Genomic DNA, 16,216 nt, shown 5'->3' with positions numbered 1-16,216 from the left:
ACTAAGCACACTTAGACTGGAGTAAAAGAAATTTGGAAAATATCTACACGTACAATTCTACACTAGAAAGGTGATGTATAAAATTACTTTAACACAAGACGTGTTGAGGTTTAGGGGTTCTGGGACCCTGAAGTGGCAACACAAGGGTCCTGCCCAAATAAATTCAACTGGAGCCTTCTTTTAGTTAAAGACAAGGTTTATTAGAACACCAGTCAGGGTGGGCATGATTCTAAAAATCCTCCATATTGGCCAGACTCTTAAGGAATCTGAGCACTTTCATGGAGGCAAAATGGATCTTTTATACAGAAAGACTGTGGGAGGGATCTTCTGGTGGTCTAGAGGAGGTGTTTGAGGAGCATCTTGAGGAGGAGCCTAAGGAGGTTCTTGTTGGGACTGAGGTCAGACTCCCAGAAACAACTGAAGGCTACCTGGAGATGACAGACAGTGGAGGGATAGAGTCGTTTAAGGGTAACAGATATAGGTATAGATATTTTATAGGATCAAGGGTGGGAAGTTGCTGGACAATGGAGGGCAAGCCTAGGTTAAGAGTAACAGAGATTTGGGTTTAAGGATAATGAAAGACTTATGGCCTCAGGCAAATGCCTCATCAAGTGAGAAAATTCAAAGGGGTTCCCAGAGCCTGTGCCCCATAAGACCCCTCCCCTCACTCTTCCAAACCTCCCCCCACAACCTAATTGAGAATAAGTGTATATAAAGCAGAAATGTAGGGACACTACTAGAATTTGGATATTACTAGGATTATTTAGAAGGAGGGGAGGTAATATTTCATTAATTTCCCTGTCAGTCTTTTCCTTAGAAATTAGAGATATGACTTCAAATGAAAATATTCCAAGACAAGGTAATTTCTTGATTTAAGATTGATGTTCACATGTAAGTGTAAACTGCATGACTTAAGAACTTTCCCAGCACTGTATTTTCCCATGGACTTATCCTGGAGTGTGGTTCCTTAAACATGGTGGAGGAAAGAGAGGAGGAGAAGAGAGTACCTTTGCAGACTTTGAAAAGGGCCCAGAGAAAGGAAGTTTAGGATATCAGTGATAACTTTCACCTGCTTTATAAGTTTGCTGAAGAGGGTCAGTTAATACCATCTCAGTGTCCATTGCGCAAGGAATGGTCCTGAACTGACTTGATTCCTTCAGATCCCAGCAGACACAAAACACAATTTTTTCTTTGCCTTGTTTCTCATGTTTAACTTTCTTGCTATAAACTCAGAGTGCTATATAAAGCACTTTAGGTGCTGTGACTCCTTTCTGGCACTCTGGTAGTTCATTTCCCCCTTCTCTAAGAGAACACTTTAGGCAGACAGATTGCCTTTTTTCCCCCCTCTCTGAAATAGAGGAGTACTCTTTAACACTTTTACCCTTTGGAAATATAAAATCACTCAAGGGCTTTCATATTTTCAAAGGGCAGAAGCAACTTTAGCAAGAGAAAAAGAGTGCAAAAAGCTGAATGATTTTTTTAAAGTCCTATAATGAAAATATGTATAATATATATCCTCTGGCCTCCTGTGTGTGGATGCCGGTAGTGAAGAAGGTAGTAAATGTGCTCTGAAATATTGGATTCATGATCTGTTTTGTTTTGGTTGCTTGTTTTTGTTTAATAGAGAAGAAAAATGCATTTGTTGTTCATCTTCCCATACCTTCACAAAGTTAGCATAGCTCCTCAAGTTCTGAATTGAGAACCACAATGTTTTTTTGCCTCTATTGCCATTATTAGCCAATCCCTATCTCCCCAGTGAATGCTATCACAACCCTTAAGAACCAGGCAAGACTAATCTTGAGTGAGTTTTGCCTTCTGAGCATCAGGTGTGTGCCCTGGAAATGGTAGAGAGAAAGGTACACCTGTCATCTCAGCAACAAATAAATGAGATGCTAGACAGTCACGTTATCTTAGGTCTCTGCTGCACTATCACACAACTTGAGAACAGTCCATCATCTTGGGCTGCCATATTTCACATCTGTAAGACACTTACTATGAGAGCTACAGAAATAAGCAAATAACTCAGGATTCACTGGCAGCACCAGGCTATGGCATTCCATGTGAGAGTAGGCTATGGGCCAACTTTTTTTCAAATCATGTTATCTCTTTCAAAGTATTGTCTCTCTCATTATGTTTTCTTCATATTTTGTTCAATTATTGTTCATGTGTTTTAGTACACTTTTCCATATAAATGGGAACTATTATTATTACCAATTATAATGATAAAAAATCACCAGTGCTACAAGTAATTGTTTTTCTTGGTCATATCAGTAGTGAAAGCATTAATCACAGTACCCGAAGAGATAATTTGATGGCACTTTCTACTATGACTATCTTCTAAGTAGCTGACTTTATCAGAAGGAGTTCGTTTCCAGTGTTAGCTTGAGTTAGGCCCTGGTCGATATGCTAACAGCATTGTCACTTTAGTGACTTGGTGGAATCATAATGACTCTCCTTTTAAATCTGCCTGCACAGGAGACTTTGGTTCAGAACAGGCTACAGTCCTCCGGGCAGTAAAGTCAAGCTTTTCCTTGAGTTTACTGCAGAGAGACAATTAATTGTGAAACCATGTAAGAGTTTATGATGCTGCTTCAGATGGACTTGCCCATCAAAGGACCACTTAAAATTCATGCAGAGTCTCAACTGTGAAGGAATACCTAAGACTCATAAATAAGGCAAACCTATCTTAATTTATTGCCGGTACCTTCTCTACCCATTGAGCCATTCAGAACCTTGCACAATTGATGTTTCTTTCCTCCAGTTATTTCAGTAAAAAATGAACTCTATTTTATGCCACACAAGCATACTAATAAACTAGTGTTTTGCTGCTTATAAAGGCAAACTGTCACCTGTTAAAATATGTAACTGTCATAGAAAGATAAAAAAGGATCATTTAATCATGATGAACAATGTGTATGTGGCATAAGTAGAATCCCAAAGGTAAACAGCAGTTTATTATGTTAGGGCCAGTCAGAGCTATTCTTCAGGGGAGGGAGGGGTTTCACTCCTTCTTGGCTTGCCCTTTTCTATTGGAGGGAAGACATTGCTAGGATTGATAATGATTTGTCACTTTTTTTTTAATGAAACCTCATTAATGGCTTGGAATATGAGCTGCAATTGTTACAGAAGGAGACAGGACTTTTGTTGTTGTTGTTATAAGGAGGGGGGTATTTTTTTAACACACTGACTATATAACTGAACCTGATGCTATTTAGTTCTCAGTGTCAATAGTAGTCATTCCTTTTCAGAACTTGACAATGGTCAAAATTCGATTTGAAGTTCAATGGTGCCAATGGTGATGTAGAAAAAAGATTTTTCTCACCAAAATTTTTAAGCTGCTATTTAGGATTCTTGAATCTCAGTGTCCACAGTAGATTTGGAAAATACAGACTTGGATTCATGTTAGGCTCTGCCAGTTCTAAATCGCATGACCTTGGGTAAGTCTAGTTAAATCATGTCTATTTATTAAGCATATGCTGTGTGATGGGTATTGTGCTTAAGTTCCAGGCAAGTCACTCACTCTCTCTATGCCTCATTTTATTTAGCTGTAAAATGAGAAGGATTAATTAAATTCTTACTGATATTTCTTCCAACTCTACTATTCTATGATTCTAAATACTAAGAGTTAGCCTAATGCTTGATAGTTAATTTAACACTTCACTCTTCAAGAGAGAGCTGACAGAAGGGTCTTGACCTTTTTAAACTGTTCCATATGGTCTAAAATTCATAAATTAAGGGAAACTTAAAGATTATCACTCTCATCCCCCTCACTTTACAGATGAGGAACATGAACCCAGATCCTCTGCCTCCAAAGGTAGCCCTTTTCTAACTGCACCAGGTTACTATAGCTAAAGGAAGGTCTGAAAGATCTTAGAATATTTCTTCACAAATATATGTGCACTGAGTAGCTAGGTGGGGCAATGGATAGAGTTCTAAGCCTGGAGTCAGGAAGATTCATCTTTCTGAGTTCAAAGCTGGCTGCAGACACTTACTAGCTGTGTGACCCTGGGCAAGTCACCTGTTTGTAACACTGTTAGTGTCAGTTTCCTCCTCTGTAAAATGAGCTGAAGAAGGAAATAGCAAACTGCTCTAGGATCTCTGCCAAGAAAACCTGAAATGGAGTCATGAAGAGTTTGGCATGACTGAAATGACTAAACAACAAAAGCATGCGCATTAGCATTTCTATAGGAATTATTGACTGTCAGAATTCCAAAGGGTAGCTAACTCAGCCATATTCAAGCAGAAACCCTTTGTATGGCCTCCTTTGCCTGATTATCTATTCTACACTTGAAGACAACCATTGGTAGTAGAATAAATAAGTCATGCTTATTTTCATATTCCTCAAGGGTCTTCTTAGCAGCAGGTACTCCTAACTAGATTTTCATTTGATTTCTGTTACATGGTGATCAAGTCTCTGACATCATTTCATCTGACATTAAGAAGGTCATCCATAGTGGAGGTAATCCAAAGACATGAAGCGTGAAATAGTCTCCACAATGCAAACCCTTACCCTGCCTCTTCCACTATGCCTGTTCTTCCAGTTCCAAATAAACATGTGTTTACACTAAATAGTTTCTGCTGAATAAACACTGCATATTTTAAAAAATTGTGTAAATATTTGCCTGATGGCTGGCCATGGTTTCTTAAATATTTGGCCTTATTATAGTAAATGCAATTTAGAAACGATTTAAACACTTCAATATTTATATGATTGAGGAAAACACCCCCACTAAGGAAGAATAATCCTTCTCATCAACAAAAAACACAAATACTTGTGCATAATAGGAAACTTGGCTCTCAATTAAACCTGAGCAGTCTAAGATAGCAGTAAGAGAGCAAGGCCATATTTCTTTGCCTATGTGGAGATTCCTGGTGGTACAGTCTCAGGGGTGAGAAATTAGGATTCCTTAGGCTTGGGTTTTGTTCCAATGGCTTCCTTGTTACTTTGCTTGGAGGAAGTGGCAATAAAATCCCTTGGCCCTCTTTTCCTACAAAGAGATTGAAGGCCATGGTGATTGTGTCTGCAAATAATTTTGAAAAGATGAACACTGCAGCAATTAAAGATGGCATTTTTAATACCAAGTGTCATAGGGGGATTTTGGCAAAATGACATATGAATAGAATTGATCAGTTGCAATATCCTAAGTACATTTCATTTGAGACTAGTAAGTATAAAGATTCCTCATTCCAAAGGTATGCATGGAGAGTCAAAAATAGAACCTGCATTTAAAAAAGGCTTATTAATAGTAGAGTGAATGAATGAATAAATGAAAAAGCATTTATTAAAAGGATTGAAACTGAAGAATTCCACAAAGGACCAGGTTTCATCAATTAACTTAGATGCTAGAGACCGTAAAATGAAAGTTTTTATTTTGAAGTAAAATTATAATATTTTCTTTTAATGATTTGTATTTAAAATGTATTTTATAGGTGACATTATAGTAATAATATCATTTAATATTAAAATATATTTTATAATAATATAATATTTAATAATAAAATATTTCAAAAATATTTTATTAACTTGTTATGCCTGATTTTTCTAGTGTTAAGTGTTTACTTTTGCAAGGGCTCTGCTAAATATTGGGGCATAGAAATACAAGAGTAAGATATCCCTTAAAGAATTTACATTCTAATAGACGGGTATAATGTACTGATGAGTACTAGCTAGGGTAGGGAAAGGCGTTTTGGTCTTTGGAAGCCTTGGAGACTCGGAATGAGTATTGGGTGAGTTGATTGACAAATCTTTTCCAATAACAATGATACTATTGATTTGGTTATGGATCCAGAGTTAAAAGAGAGAGGAGACATTTTAGGTATCCTAATAGACATAAAATATAGAGAAGTAACAGAGGAAATTATTTTGAGGATTAGTTTTCTGAAGGCAGAATGGAGCAGGGCAGAATTCTTTAACCTTTGAGATTAGAGAGTAGATAATAAGAGATGGGTAAAAGAATATGGCATGTTTTAGAAGAAGATGAGAGGGAAATTCACAGAATGATGTGATCTCAGAACTGTGGCCTGGGATCTTACCTAATACCACATCAAGGATACCTTCTACAACCATAAATGTTTAAGGGCATGGAATCTTAATATACTAGGCACTAATACAGGCAGTGTCTGAGGATGTTCTATGGCAGAGGGTAAAGTGAAATTAGATAGAATGAATTAAAGAAAATTTATATTAAGTGAAAATATGCCACTTGAAAGTTGAGCAAACATCTTAGGACTCCTCTGCCTATCAGACTACAGGATATTCTTCCCTCTCATCCCTCCCTCCTTACCACCTTCCACCACCAACACATTTCTGGAAAAAAGCTAGGGTATCCTTCTTTTATCTTTTATTCTCTTTATGGTTCACATCATTTGATGGTAATCTTCAAATGTAAAACTGAAGGTGACTTTCATACTTGAAGCACTAATGCCTGAGTGTCTAGATTCGACTGAGAAGGTCCGGTATGAACAATAGTCTGTTACACACCATGGTGCTATGAATACTCATGTTTCATTTCTCCACAGAGCAATAGCTGTTACTTGAAGGGAAAAAAAATTCCTTTGCTACTGTGATTCTTATGTTCAAAATAATAGAATCTCAGTGTGAAGAAACTTCAGAAATCATTCAGACTGACACGAATCAGAATCTTCTCTACAATATGTTTGGCAAATGGTCATCAACTTTTTCTTGGGGATCTTCAAATAATATCCTCTTTTCTTTTGTCTTTTTTTTGAGGCAATCAGAGTTAAATTACTTGCCCAAAGTCACATAGCTAGTAAGTGTTGGAGGTCAAATTTGAAGTCAGGTCCCCCTGACTCCCGGACCAGTGCTCTATCCACCACACCACCTCACTGCCCCAAATACCTTGTTTTCAACTTATGATTGGATACAATTCATTCTTATAAGGATATCATATATATTATGGAAGACCAAGCCCATTGGATAAAAGAAAGTAATAAAATCATAATAAACCTGTTTAAATTGCTTATTGGATTTTTGCCCCATGCTTTATCATGTGTATATTTTATCCTTCTGCTAGAAGAGATAATTTGCCTTTAATTTATTCATCTGTCATTCTATCTATCTATCTATCTATCTATCTACTATCTATTGACATGGACTCCTTTGGCAATCTAGTTAAGGCTATGAATCTCTTCTTAGAACAATGTTTTTAAATGCATAAAATGCAGAGGATTGCAAAGGAAACCATTTTAAATACAGTTATCAAAATACTAACAACAAATGTCACAGATCCTGGATTAAGAAGACTTTTCCTAGAAGGTAAGCCTTCTTTTAACATCTGAAATAGATTTAGTTGTGCTCTCTCTGCATTGTTTCATATTCTCTTTTGTCCATACCTTTTACGAGTCATCAGGTGCTTTTTTGTTCCTTGGCCAGTCCTCCCAAGCAGCCTTATTCTTCAGGCTGCCCAATTATAGCTTCAAAATTTGATTGCAAATGGATGTTGTTCCTGCCTCCATAATCTTTACTTTCAGGTCTAGGTGCCTTATATTAGACATTATTCTTTGGGGATCTAGGAAATTCTTTTAATTTTGTTATTTGTTTTTGGGGTTGGGGGTGGTTTAGAGACAGAGATAGAGGTACACATATGTATAATAATAAATTATATATTGTCTATTATGTATTTTTAAATTTATTTCATATACACACTGATTCATGCTAGGGCACAACAGTAATTAAAATTGTAGTGTTGTTCAGAAGAACTTCCTGAGGTATAACTGGGAGGTTTTCAGAAGCATAAGAAGAGGGAACATAATGTTGGGGGTGGATTTCCTCCACAATTTTTTCCTAGGCAAACATAGTGGCTTTAAGTTTGAAGGTATATAAAGGGAGAACCAGTACATTTTCTTAGAAGTGCATACCCTCATCTACTCCTTAGTGGAAATGACTGTCCTTGGTAGTTTCAAATTCAAAATATTTCTAGTAAGGAGACTGAATCTTCTACTCCCCCTGCTCTCAGCATACTCTCTCTCTCTCTCTCTCTCTCTCTCTCTCTCTCTCTCTCTCTCTCTCTCTCTCTCTCTCTCATATATATATATATATACACACACACACACGCTTTAAATGAGAATTAGTCTTTTTTTCTGTTCTCACCTAGGTTCTCTGCAGGAGTTCATATTAAAATTCAAACCCATTGACCCATTTCACTCCTTTATTTTTTCCCTGTATACTCTAAAAACTTTATTTTATTTTTAAGGGTCTTTGCAATTTTTGTAAAGGAATTAAGGACTTTTGGTCTTCCTCTTCTTCACAGCTGTCAGATGAATGCTTAGTCAGTTATGCTAGAAAACCTATTCCTCTGATTGTATGAAGACTCAATTACCTCTCAGTTATTCATAGGTAGATTATTACTTTTCCATTCTGCAATAGATACACTTATCATAATTATTTTATCCCAAATGGTTTAAGCTGCCATTTTGTATACTTCTAGGCCACCTTCCTCTCCCAAAGTCAACTAGCATGTATCCAAGAAATGCAAATTAATTTTAACTTATATCTAAGCAAAACAAGGTAAGTTGACAAATCTAATCTATAAAATAGGTGTATTTCAAAGTCAATTTAGTTACTGGCAAATACAATTGAAAAACATAGGATTAGGGAATCAAGAGACCCAGGTTTGAGTCAATGGACAAAGAGCTGGCTCTACAATCAGAGGATGGGGGCAGAAAACCTCAATTCTGCTACTTACATCCTAGGTCCCATAGGACCTTGGAGAAGTCCCTTTACTTACCAAAGCTTCTATTCTTCATCTGTAAAATAAGGAGGCTCATTTAAATCTTTGAGGTCCTTTCCAACTCAAAATCTATTGTCCTGTGATATGCCCTTGGCCCTGCTTCATCTTAGGATAGAGTATTCCATTTCTGGATGTCACCAATTGTTAAGTTTTTTTTTACTTAAATATAAAAACTTCCTCTCTGATACTCAGCATTTCTATATGAACTAGGCCTTCCTTAGGCCATTTCATCTATCTATCTGTCTATCTATAGTTTTATTATTAGCTTTTATCCATAATTCATAGTCATTTTCTCTAAAACCTCATCTTTCCTTTTGAAGCCTTTTTGGAACAAAGGAAAAACAATGCTTTTGCTCAAAAAAAAAAAGACCACTTCATTTTTATTTAGATATCATCTTATGTTGTTTTTATTTGATTAGTTCATTTCTAATGCTGAATGACCTTTTGTCATGCACAAATGGCAATAATAAGAATTTTCAAAACATTGATTGTATTATGTAGTACTTCATTCCAGGGAGTTGTAGCCTGATATATGTATGTGTTTTGTGTTTGTATATTTTGTGTGTGTGTGCATGTGTGCATGTGTACATGATTATTTGCATAGGGAATAGTGGCATGGTTTGGTGTTGTCTTCAAATTTAAAATAAAACCTTTGTGTCCTGTCAGATATTGAATTATAAGACATTAGATCAAGCTTTGCTGTTCATCTGTATTTTTATGAACCTCTTAGTTCTGTACAAGTCTATAGCAGACACCTGCTTCATGGCCATTTAAAACAGTGCCTCATAATGTAAGTAAATTTATAGGCAGTCATCTCTTCAAGCTGCCAGCTTATGCCACTGTACTTGTGGCTGCAATAAAAAAAAAGCTATTTATTTCTTTAACTTTTAACATTGAAATGTGCCCCAAAGGTATATTACAGTATATTTCAGAAAATGGTCAACTGCCATTCCTCATCAGTAGAACACATCCATTTGGGTCAGTTATGTATTTAAAATACACATACCACAAAACCCCCAAGTGATTCATCAAGCTAGATTAATGACTTCTGTACTTCTATTTACATGGCTGGAAATTGCATCTCATCCTCTCTTTGGTCGGGAATATTTGTAAATCAGATTTTGTGTAGATGTTTAAAAGAAACCATCGTTGTTATGATAACATTTGGATGCCCTTTTTGCCACTGGTGTGGGTAAAAACTGTTGGGTTGGCAACAGTAGGCATAAGAGCTCTTTTTCAGCCACATGTATCCTCCACTCTTACTTAGGTATAACATATGGTCAATTTGACCACCACTAAAATACAATGAGGTGTTGGGGAAAACCCAGCAACTGTGGAATGGAGTCAGATAATGTTGTTTTGGGCCAAAATACCAACTTTAATTTTAAAAAAGGAACAATGAGGTGACTGGGTATTTTCACATGCAAAACTAAGATTTAGCTTAGTAAATTTCAGATTTACCAATTTAGTAGATTTCATATCTACACTAAAGAATGTTTCCTAAAGAAAAAAGGTTTTAGTAAATTATCAGCAACATGTATTTTCTCTTAATTTTTGATAGACCTCTTTTCTCATTGATATGGAAGCTCCCCCTACTGTTACAGACTGAAATTAATTCATGCCTTCTCATTCTATGCAATTCCCATTTAATGACTTTCCAGCAATTCTCTCTAAAGTAGGGATTTTCAAACTACAGCCCAGACCAAATTAGCTGCCTATTTTTGTACAGCCTCCAAGCTAAAAATGTTTTTTTTTTTAATTTTTTTTAAAATAAAAGTTCATTAGATTTAAAAATATGAAAATCATTCTTAGTTCCTGGGATGACTCTGCTCAATTCATTAAGCAACTTTTTTTTTCTGATTCTTGAAATTTATTGTGGATGCTAGTGACGGTCAAGCCTGCCTCATTTCCAAGTCATTTTTGGCCTCATTCATGTAGTTATGCCACTCAATGAATAGTGTAGTCCCCTCTAAAGTGATTTTCCACACATTCTGTAAATTTTACATACTTATTGGTTATATTGGTTCCTCAATTAGAATTTAAGCTTCCTGAGGGAAAGGACTATTGTTGATTTTTTTTCCTTCTGATTCTCAGCACTTAGCACAGTACTTGGTACATGGCAAATATTAAATAAATGTCTATTGATTGTTAATCTGATGGATTATACTTGTATCCACCATACTTCTTTACCTTGCTATTCAGGTCACCTCCAGTTTTGATTTGTTTGAGATCATTAGCATCATTAGCAGCAATATAGCATCGCCAAGAGAATGTTGTTATTTTTTCTACTGATTTTTTTTTCTACTGAATGATGATGATGATGATGACAATGACGATGACCACAGGCAACATGGTATAATGGGTAGGGAGATAATCTTTTGCTGTGGAAATCAAATCACTACTAGCATCTTGATCATCATCTCTGTTCAGACCATAATGGAGGCAGCCCAGGATCCTAAGAACCTTTGGCAATGACATCCTAAAACAACCAGCCCTGTTTCCATTCCAGTTCCTTTTGCCTGAGAAATCATTGTGGAGAAGGGCCTGCATTCTTATCATCAGAAAGAAGAACTGCTGACCAGCTGCAATCAACAAGCCTGTAAGAACAAGAGGCTTGGGGATAACAATATGACTCAAACTGCCAGCCTTGCTTGCAGGCTAGCTCTCACAGCCATCATCTGGGGAAACAGCTCCAGTGGAGAAGGAACCAGCCATCTCCACCAAATTACCAATGAACTTCCATTCACAGGGCAGGCAAGCTAAGCTGCCTGGAGCAACAAGGCACCCTCAGGGCCAAACAAGAGGTAGCATGTGCCAGGAAAATCAAACCACAACCACGACCACGACCACCACCACCACCACCACCACCTTAATTAGCATCCCCATGGTTTCTGATGGAGACAGCCCAGGACCCTGAACCTACAAGCAATTCTTCCAACCCAGTGCCCACATAATTGTCCTGAAAATTGACCTCCTGTGGCAAGGAAACCTGGCAACTTCTCCTGCAGGTGCTACTGCCCCATCTATTTAAAGACCCTTTTAGAAATGAAAGTTCTTGCTCTTGTCACCAAAGGTAAAATGATGTAAAATTATTTTAACCTCAAAAACCGATTCCACCCCCCAATGGAATCAACATTCAAGATGAAGTATTGCTTCCTGCTTTGTTGCTGCACCAAAAGGACCATGGGACCTTTCCATTTAAGTTGAACTTGAAACTTCCCATCTGTTTTGTCTCCCCATTAGAATGTTACCAAGGAGCTGAGACTTTCTGACTTTTAATACTTGTAGCCCCAACACTTTACATAGAATCGGTACTTAATACATGCTTCATTCACTGACTCATTCATTCTTTCTCAGAGTCCCACCTCTGACACTTATGTAATGCTGGGCAAATCACTAAACCTAAAAGGATCTCAGGCAACCATCTAAGGATAAAATTTGCATAAGAGTTGCTCATCTTCACTAGTAGAATTAATTTCCTTACTGGGTGGTCCCTTCACTAATGATATCAGGTATGGGGAGGTGAGAGGATAGCTGCTATTTATACATTATATAAAGTATGGCACTCTAAGGTCTGGAAAAAAATACTTTTGTTATCTTATTTGAGTCTCTTAAAACACTTTTGATTGACTTTACAGATGAGGAAACTGAGACAGGTAAATTGACTTGCAATACAGTCCTATAGCTAATAAATGTCAAAGGTAAAAATAGCATATACCTTACCCAGCTTACCACTTCTCTGGAAATGTCTAGGGTCTCTGGAAAGGAAAAAAATAAAGTCCAAATTGATTAGCCAATTAAATCAATTATGATAAGTGCACAAATGTATATATCTTCTGAGTGTAATTGGATTATTCTGGTACTTGGCATAACTTAAGCAGATAAGGACAGCAACACTTTGAAGGGCACTCAGCTTCTCAGCTAGCTAGAAAAAAATAATAAGTTCAATGGCTGATATTTATATTTCACTTTAGGGTTTATAAACCACTTTATATCATCCCAGTTGGCCCTCATGGCAACCCTATGAGCAATAGTGTGACTGTTATTCAAGTTTTATAGATGAAGAAACTGAAAGGTTAGTGGTTTGCCTAAAGTCTCACCTCTTACTAGTGAATATGTAGTTGATTCAGGATTGAGAGGTAGTTATTACAGCTTTGTATTAATTATTCTTTTATTATATCACAACTGTTTCTCACATAGAAGGTGGTTCAGGATGAAAGAGTAGGGGAGTAGGAAGGGAATAAACACACACACACACACACACATATATATATATGTTTGTTTATGTACATGTAAGTGTATGTGTATATGTATATGTGTATGTATATGTATATGTACACACATATATCCCACTATGTTCTAGGAACAGTGCTAAGTACTTTTTACCCCCCCTCCCAAAATAGAAAAGGACACACACACGCACACACACATGCAAACAAGTATTATCTCATTTGATCCTCACAACAACCCTAGGAAATAGGTATTATTATTATTATTATTATTATTATCCTAATTTTGCAGTTGAGGAAACTGAGGGAAAAAGAGGTTAAGTTTCTTGCCAGTGTCGAAAGTTGGTAAATGACTAAGACTGGATTTGGACCCAGATCTTCTAACTCCAGGCTCTGCACTCTATCCATGATGCCACTGAGATGAAATTAATTACCATGATATCAGAATTCTGGATATGTGATATCATGTTGTCCTTTGGAGTCATAGTCCATGAACTTTATAAGTAAGATTATTTTGTGGTTAACATATAATCTTTATGTTTCATGGTAAATAAATCTCCTTATTCTGAAATAGCCATCAACTCTGTGCCATTGCATGTTAAAGCATTCCTGGCCTACACAAAGATGTCTCCAAAAGGCTAGCCAATTTCCTTACCCTTCAGTAAGCATTTATTAAATTTCTGCTGTATGCAGAACAACTTTACCTACCTCTTAAGGAGATATAACATTTATATGAAACAGCTCTGTCAGAAGTTGTTCTCACAGACACTGTCATCTAGTATGAGAATAAAAGAACTCTGGAACATGGTGATTACTATTAGAAAGTTGCTAAGGAGATGTCTGAAAGAAATGGTCAGTACTAACAAGGAGGCAATGGGGCAAGTTTCATAAGGGAAGTGGTATTAGACTTGGGTCTTAAACAATGGTTAGGCATTCTACAGAGCAAAGGGGATATCATGCTCAAATACATAGAAGCAGGAAAGCACAGAGGTTTTGAGGGTATAGGGAATAGACTTTTTGGTTGGAGCATAGCATATATGGGAAAAAATATAAGGCTGGAACATTTCTCAAAACAGTTTTCAAATGCATAAAATTAATTATATAGAATTACAAAGGAAACAAATTTTATTGAAATACAGTCATCAAAACCTATTTAAAAAATTTAAAAACAGATACCAGGTTAAAAACCACTGATTATGTAAAGTACAAACAAGCTCATGGATTACTAATTCTCTTTGAAAGAGAATATTTGTCCTCAGATATGATAATATATAGATAAAATTCTAGGCTGTTGAGTGTTTGAATTTGTGGAGAGACAAATGTGGAGAGATAGAAACAGACTTCTTACTAGTGTGGAAAATGAGGAGAATAAACAGTTTATTTTTTTTCTTTTTAAGTGGTTTAGGAGAGCTCTAGAAAATTTTTTTGGAGGCCATTTCTTTGTCTATCCTTGAAGTAGTACATTATCAGATGCCAAACTGTCTGAGAAAGGGAGAGAAAATGGCAATCTGGGCTAGATTGAGTTTATAACCTGTTTACCCAACAAATATTGGCAGGGATTCAGTAACTGGTTTTCAAAGAGTAACTAACTCTTTGTGGGTGTGTTGGTGTTTGCCAGTGGGTAGACTTGACATATGGACACATGGCAAACCTGTTTTTCAGCCAGGAATATTACCCCCAAATCCCCTTGATACTGACATCCCTGTGTGCTGCAAAGTAGTTTGTCTTCTAGGGGTATGATTAGAACATTAATTCATTGCTATAGTTATCCTCACACACATATGGAGTGACCAGCTGTCAGGATGCAGCCTCACAGAGCTTAGATTATTTTCTAAAATGTCCAAGTGTTTGTAGCCTCCACTGCCTGTTACCCCTCCCTTCCTCCCACTCCCCAGTCAAAAGAAACATACAAATCCTCTCCCCTTTCCTCTCCATGATTTTTCTCAGCAGTGGTCAATTCGTGCAATTATCACATGGCTTCATCCTGATTGTGACCCAGGCAACATTCAGTTATAGCTTTTCCTGTTTTATCACTACTACTTTAAGTTGTCCTCTCAGCACCAGACTAAGGGCAGGCTTGAAATTGAACTCTCATCTTGAGCCCCATTAATCATCTTCATTTTTGCATCTTAAAATTGGTTCCCCTCATTCTTATCCTTACTCATCCCAGCCAGACACTCTCTACTTTCCCCAGTGCCTGATGATGACAAACACAAGTGAGAATTCTTAAGCATGGGATACATCGATCTTCCCCTACCCACATCCAGCCTCCTCCTAGTGAGGGAGCAGTGCAATGGACAATCCAATACTATACAGATACTCTTACAGAAGGGAAACAGCAAGCTTCCGGTTCTCAGAGATTCCAGATCAGGGCTTCTTAACCTTTTTTGTATTGCAAATCACCTTTTTGCAAATGAGGAAAGTCTTTGACCCCCTAAACAGAATAATGGCTTTAAATGCATAAAATAAACACCATTTTGCTCAGCTGAATTATTATGATTTTATTATTGAGGAAAGCAATATGCAATAGTGGATAAAGTATGGGATTTAGAATCAAAAAGATCTGGATTCAGTTTTTTTCTTTTACTTTCAAACTGGGTAACCATAAATAAGTCATCCTCTCTCAGCCTCAGTTTTTTCATCTGTGTAACAGGAATACTACCGTGTTTCCCCGATAATAAGACCTATCCCGAAAATAAGCCCTCCCCTTACTGTGTAAGATTTCTCTAAAATAAGCCCTCCCCCGAAAATAAGCCCTATTGAGATTGCTACTGTAGTGAAGGTGATCCCCTGTGCTACACACTACATTACGGTACCCTCTTATGCACCGTCCCCCCCTCCCCCTGTGAAACGCACGCTGCGCTCCGAGCTTCATCCAATCAGAGCTGCAGCAGTGAGCGCGTCATCCTGTTCTTCCCCAGTGATTTGCTTATTGAATAAAGGTACATTTTTTTGTTCACATTTACCTGTATATTAAAATTGCTGTCAATGTTCCTTAAAATAAGCCCTCCCCTGAAAATAAGCCCTCTGGTGTTTTTCTGTCCAAAAAACTAATAAGACAGTGTCTTATTATCGGGGAAACACGGTAATATAGTGTGTTTGGCAGTTTGGCCTAATTGATCGAAAGTCAGTCAAGACTCATTTATTAAGCACTTACTATGAATAAGGCATAACCTTTCCTGGTCATATCTTTTTAAATGTAGCTCTGCTTTGTAAACTGAAAAACACTATGTAAAT

At 37.0% G+C, this 16,216-nt stretch overlaps 1 protein-coding gene across 1 annotated transcript in view; it reads left to right on the top strand.

Moving 5' to 3' along the window:
• UNC5D (unc-5 netrin receptor D) overlaps nucleotides 1-16,216 on the top strand; it is a 794,598-nt gene that overhangs the window by 23,920 nt on the left and 754,462 nt on the right. The gene's annotated exons all lie outside the window — the stretch shown is intronic.

Source organism: Petaurus breviceps, unplaced genomic scaffold (assembly GCF_028583685.1).
Source record: "Petaurus breviceps papuanus isolate PSGF00001 unplaced genomic scaffold, PetGlider_PUasm1.0 90919, whole genome shotgun sequence".
In the NCBI taxonomy this organism is placed as follows: domain Eukaryota; kingdom Metazoa; phylum Chordata; class Mammalia; order Diprotodontia; family Petauridae; genus Petaurus; species Petaurus breviceps.
This window is presented reverse-complemented; position numbering and strand designations above follow the sequence as displayed.